Source organism: Gossypium arboreum, chromosome 8, assembly GCF_025698485.1.
Source record: "Gossypium arboreum isolate Shixiya-1 chromosome 8, ASM2569848v2, whole genome shotgun sequence".
Lineage (NCBI taxonomy): Eukaryota > Viridiplantae > Streptophyta > Magnoliopsida > Malvales > Malvaceae > Gossypium > Gossypium arboreum.
In genome coordinates, this window is record NC_069077.1 from 8,385,481 (window position 1) to 8,391,480 (window position 6,000).

Here is a 6,000-nt window from a genome sequence, read left to right on the forward strand (position 1 = left end):
ATTTGTGAATTGGTGTATAATGGTATTGGAAGGAGATATCAATATTATTCCCAAGTAAACCAGGGTTCAGCATTTGTTACGAATTCTCATGTTTTACTTTCTATTTGGCATAATTGGATTGACCAGCTCTTATGAGCTTCTAACCGGCTCTTAGGAGCTTCTGTTCAGCTCTCGAGCTTTTGTTGACATATTTGGGAGGACCAGCTCTAATGAGTTTCTGTTAACAATGTACTCGTATACGTAAGTCGTTCTTCGAATGGAAATTTTTTTATAAGGTGATTTATTTAATGAATTTGAAAGACATGTTATTTATTTTTGTATTGAATTGAATACAGATGTATTTATCAATTGAAGTTGTGAATGTCCTGGATAATTTTTCATATTTGATTTATTATAGTTAATTCGGTAAGATTTTCATTTAACTCGTCGAACTTACTAAGCTTCATTAAGCTTATATGTGTTGTTTAATGTCTTTGTAGATTTTCGAAAAGTTGGACATTCGGATCAGCACTCAAGTCACACTATCCAGTTTATCTCGGTAGTTTTTGAAACGTTCAATATGGTTTATATGGCATGTATAGGCTTTTGTACGGTCTTGGTTAAAGTTTAACTTATGTAGATATTATGAATAACATTTTTGTTTATGTAACCAACGTACATATTGGTATGAGATTAAGGTATAATTGTGTTGTTAGTATAAGTGATATATGTATGTATGTAATTGAGTTATAGTGAACTTTGGTAACTTGGTTAGATAAATTAATTAGGTAAGATTGGAAACTTGGTTGACATGCTTTTAAGTTGTCATTTGAGGTGCCTAACGGTTTATTAGTTGTATATGGTAATAATATATGTTTAAGACTTGCTTTTAGCTTGTGTTGAATGTCTTGTTATGGCTTGTTGATGTATTTGTTGAGGCTAGGTTGGTGTCAATTTGGATGATAAATGTGGCTTAAAAAATACCTATTTTTGTCCACACAGGTAGAGGCACAAATGTGTGTCCCCTATATCTTTTTAATAATGCAAGTCAGTATACTCACACAATCTAGCACACGGGCGTGTGACTTGGCCGTATGACCCAAGGTAGAGAGTTACATAAGCATGGATAAGGGCTGAGACATGGCCGTGTGTCCCTATTTCCAATCCCTACACGGCTTGAGACACAGGCATATTTCTTGACTGTGTGAGTCACACGGCCTGGCCATACGGCCGTGTGACCTCTGCAGTGTTGAAAATTTTAAATACTTCTGAAAAATTCTCTAAGTTTTCAATTTAGTCCCGACTTGTTTCTAATATGTATTTAAGGCCTTGAGGGCTCGTTTAAGGGACAATATATGATTTTGATTGGTTTTATTATGAATATTGATATGTAATGAAACGTCTGCAATTTCTGTCTAATTGATCCGTAAACCCCGGTAGTACTCTATAACCTTGTTCTGGTAACAGATATGGGTTAGAGGTGTTACATACTCCTCGCTCGAAAATGATCCTTGTCCTCAATGATCAAACAATGTATACTTTTTCTTGAGATAAATTAAATAAATTATAAAATATGTTTGATACTGTATTTGATTGTGATTTTAATAGAAATTGATAGTGTCATGTTTTGTGATTATATTTAGCTAATGTCGACGAAAAACCTTCAAGAGGGAAATGACAAGTGTCTCGAAAATTCGATTTTCATTTTTATAATTTGAAACCAATTTAATTGTTGTATATTTGTGATTTTTGCATACTATGACATTGAGGTGAGTTGATAATGATTATTTTAAGTGAAATGTTATGTTTGAGATTGAATATTGAGATAGTGAACTAAATTGAATGGAATAGAAATTGCATGAATTATTTGATATATGTTACTTGATATGGAATTGAGTTGAGACATGTTATATTATATGATGAATTGATGATAAATTTAGTATGATAAGTATGAATTGACTCATATGATGAAAATTGAAAATTTGGTTACCCTATTAGTTGTTTGGATAGGGTCGGATATAGTTAGCATACCATAGGTTCAGGATATTGATTGAAAACCATCGTGTCGAGCAATCCGGGGTGGTAGATTGTACATATAGAGTCATCGTTGCTAGGCAAACCAGGATGACAGGATAATTAGATTGTGAAAATCATCGTTGTCAAGCAACCCGGGGTGACAGATCTGCATATCTATTTTGAGTTCGTGTCTAGTTTATAGGGTTATAAACACATGATTTGGCTGAATGGTATATGAGATGAAATGTGATTGAAATATGATATACAACATCATGTAAAAGTTCGTGTGAAATGAGTTAAAACGAGCTTTGGGGGCCGATTGAGTAGTAATAAGCCAATAGACTCGGAAATGGTTGAAATGTTCGCATGAAATGAAACATATGTGTATATATATATGCTAATGATGATAAATGAATGAATGCAACTAAAGATGATAATTGAAATTGACCAAATGGTATATGAAATTGTTAAGAAATGATAAACTTGTATGCATACCTAATTGGTGTGTAAGAATGGTCATATACATGTCTATATGAAAATGAAAGTATTTTGACATGAAATGGAGTGAGATTAGGTTATGAATTGAACTTGAATTAAATGTATATAATTGTTTAAGCTTGTTATGTATTGACTTGAATCAAGGAAATACCACTGAATGTTTTCGCTTAGCATACGGCTTGTTTTCTTTGTGTGCAGGTATAGTTTAGTCCTGTGAGTGCGTGCAGTAGATCCAACATCTAGGAAGTGATCCCCAACTCAGCAAAGTTTGTATAATCCTTGAAATGACCCAAAATTCACGGGCACTGGAAAAGTGAGTTATAGGGCTTCCGCCTTAGTGAAATAAGTTTGAAAATACTTATTAGAAATATTTATGAGTTTAGTAGCGTGTCTAATTAGGTTTTAATTAAGTGAATTTAGCTTAATTTAGAGAAATTAGTAAAAAGAACTAAATTGAATAAGGGGTAAAAGTTTAATTCTAAAGTAATAGAAAATAAAAAGGATTAAAATGGTAATTAAACCATTTACAAAAGATCAGGTGCCATATGCATTAAAAAAAATCTAAGATTTTATTATTATTATTAATTATTAGTATGGTTTTATATTAAATTATTATTATTATTATTTTATATTAAGTTAAAGATATTTATTAATTAAATAATTAATTTATGAGATTTTTGTTTGACAAACAAATTGAATAATGACAATTGTAATAAAAATATTGGTACATTTGTAATAAAATAATTAAGTAACTTAATATTAAAGTAAAAGATATTTGTTAATTAAATAATTAAATTATTAAATACTTGTGTGAAAAAATAAAATAAAATAAATAGTGACAAATGTATGGTATTAATGGTGTACACTTGTGTGTATATAATTAAATGTTTAATAGATATTTAAAATAAATATATTATAATATATGTTAATTAAGTAAATAAAAGAATAAAAGAATGAAATAAAAAGAAACATAGAAAAGAAAGAACAGAGACATTCGAAACAGAGCAGGAGGAAAAGGGAAAGAAAAGAAAAAGGAAAAATTAGAGTTTAAGGTTTAAAGTTGTGATTGGTAAGTCATTTAAGTCCTTTCTATTTAATTTTGATGTTTTAGAAGTCTTAAAATAAGGTTTTGATGAAATTAATTTGATAGTTTGAAAATTTAAAAGCTTTTAAACAAAGTTCATGTTGAAGAAAAAGAAGAATTAGGGATTTAATTGAATGAATTTTAAGTTAGGAATTGAAAAAGGATTAAATTGTAAAAGAAGCTATAAATTTTGTGTTTTAGGAAATTAAATTGAAAGAAATTTTAAATTAGGGTTTTATAATGAATATTAGATTGTTAGGGTGAACATGGAAGGAAATTGAGTAGAAATGAAGTATAAATTAAGTTAAACAAATAAAAGAGTTAATTAGGATTAAATGAGAATTAGGAATAAATTGAATAAAAATTTAATTAATTATTAAATTAATGCTGTAATTAATAATGTAAATTGTTATTATTTTTTTTCATAGCTAACAAGGAAAACGAGGCATCGGCATCCAAAGGAAAAAGAAAAAATCGTTGAGGAGTAAACTCGTATTCCGGGTTTGTATTACTATAACTCAAACTATTTATTAAATGTATATTGAATTTATAGATATGAAATAAATAAGATAAGGTAAGTATTATATTTAAATTTAAATATAAGTATGTGTAAAAATTAATTTGTATATGAATTAAGATAATAGATATTTGAATTGATTGAGTATTGAAAATTTTTGTGTAAATGAAATTGAAATTAGAAAAGTAAAATAATACCCTATTAACTTGTCGGACTAGATTTGATACAAATGGCATGCCATTGGATTTGTGATGTGATGAGGAGATTGTAGTTCGGCCAAGAAGATGTTTCTGTTATTATATACTTCGGTTTATTCTAAAAGGCAATTAATGGCTTACTGGTGTGTTATGGAGGATTTATAATATTCCGGGTGTGTTTGGGTTGGATATTCTGATGTGCTTGGATGGAATCCGCGTATCTGTCAGAGTCCGAGCCTTGTTAATAGGGTAAATAATTGAAATGAAATTTTGAAAATGAGATTATTTGTTTTGGCACTATTGAAAAGTATGAGAAAAAATGTATGAACTAAATTATGAATTGAGTTGGTATGAGAAAAAAAATGAATTATGAATTTAAGATTTACGAACTAATATAATTATATATATAATTAGTTTAAAAAAATAATAATAAATTTATGGTTGATGTTTGTAATTTATTAATGTTAAATAGTCTTGATTTATAGTAATACCACTGAGTATGAAATACTCAACGTACGGTTGTTTTCGCGCGCAGGTCATTAGAGTTTCGGATCTGGCCTAGAATCCAAAACAAACCCGACTCCAACAAAAAGATTTTGGTGATGTATTTCTTCCTTTTGTTAAGTGGCATGTACTAGGTAGTTGCATATAAATTATGTGTATACATTAAGTTAAATGATTTTGGTTGTATATAAATGATTATAATGTTTTGGATTATGAATACGATATAAAGTTGTGAAATGGTAGGTTTGATATTAAATAATTAAAATGAAATAAATATTATTAATATTAAATTATTATTTTAATATAAATTGGATGTAATTGAGTATACTTAATCATTGGTTGGAGTATTGATATTGGTTTGTTTTTGGGTTTAAAGTTTGCAGGGGGTTTTATATAAAAATAAGCAGAAATGCTGTCGAAATTAAAAAAAAATTTAAATTACGAAAAATTTCTGAAGAATTTGAACAAGTTTTGTTTCACTTTTAAATTTACGTTTTGGCTTCGAACGTCTATTATTAGGACTTAACTATTATATTATATTATGAATATTGTTATTTATTTGTGAATTATTTTGTAAGTTGTAACACCCCAAACCTGGCCCAGAAGTTATGGCCGGATCCGGCATGCCACATCAAATACGTTAAAAAAAAATTTCCATTCTAAGTCCAGAAAATCGTACTTGATGTTCAAAAGATTAATTCATTAAGGGTTAAAGTGAATGGAAGCTGTGCACCAGGTAGGAAACCGGAAAAGAGGTGGTGAGTCCATCGGATTGCTAAGTACCAAGCTCTTTCGGATCCAATCCTGACATGCATACCGCCATTTCCACACCTTAACGTCATGGATATTTCTAGGAAACCGATTTGATTAAGTCATTTTAGGAAAAGTGATTAATTTTGGAAAATACTTTCATTGCGGAAGCTTTGCTTGTTGTCGTGTTATTTTGAAATCAATTGTTGTTTTTGAAAACGCAGCCTAAAGCTATCCAATTTCAACAGTTAAAATAAGTAATACCTATCTTAGTAATACATATTAAAACCATCAAAAATAATTAAGCGGCCTTATTACATTTAAAACCCAAAACTTCAAACGTAAATAAAAGGATGTTCAGTTCACGGAAGAAAATCAAACTTTCGAGCAGTGGCCACTCGAATTCCCTCACGACTCCAAGCCCACTATGGTTGGAGATTACTGCGTGGATGAAA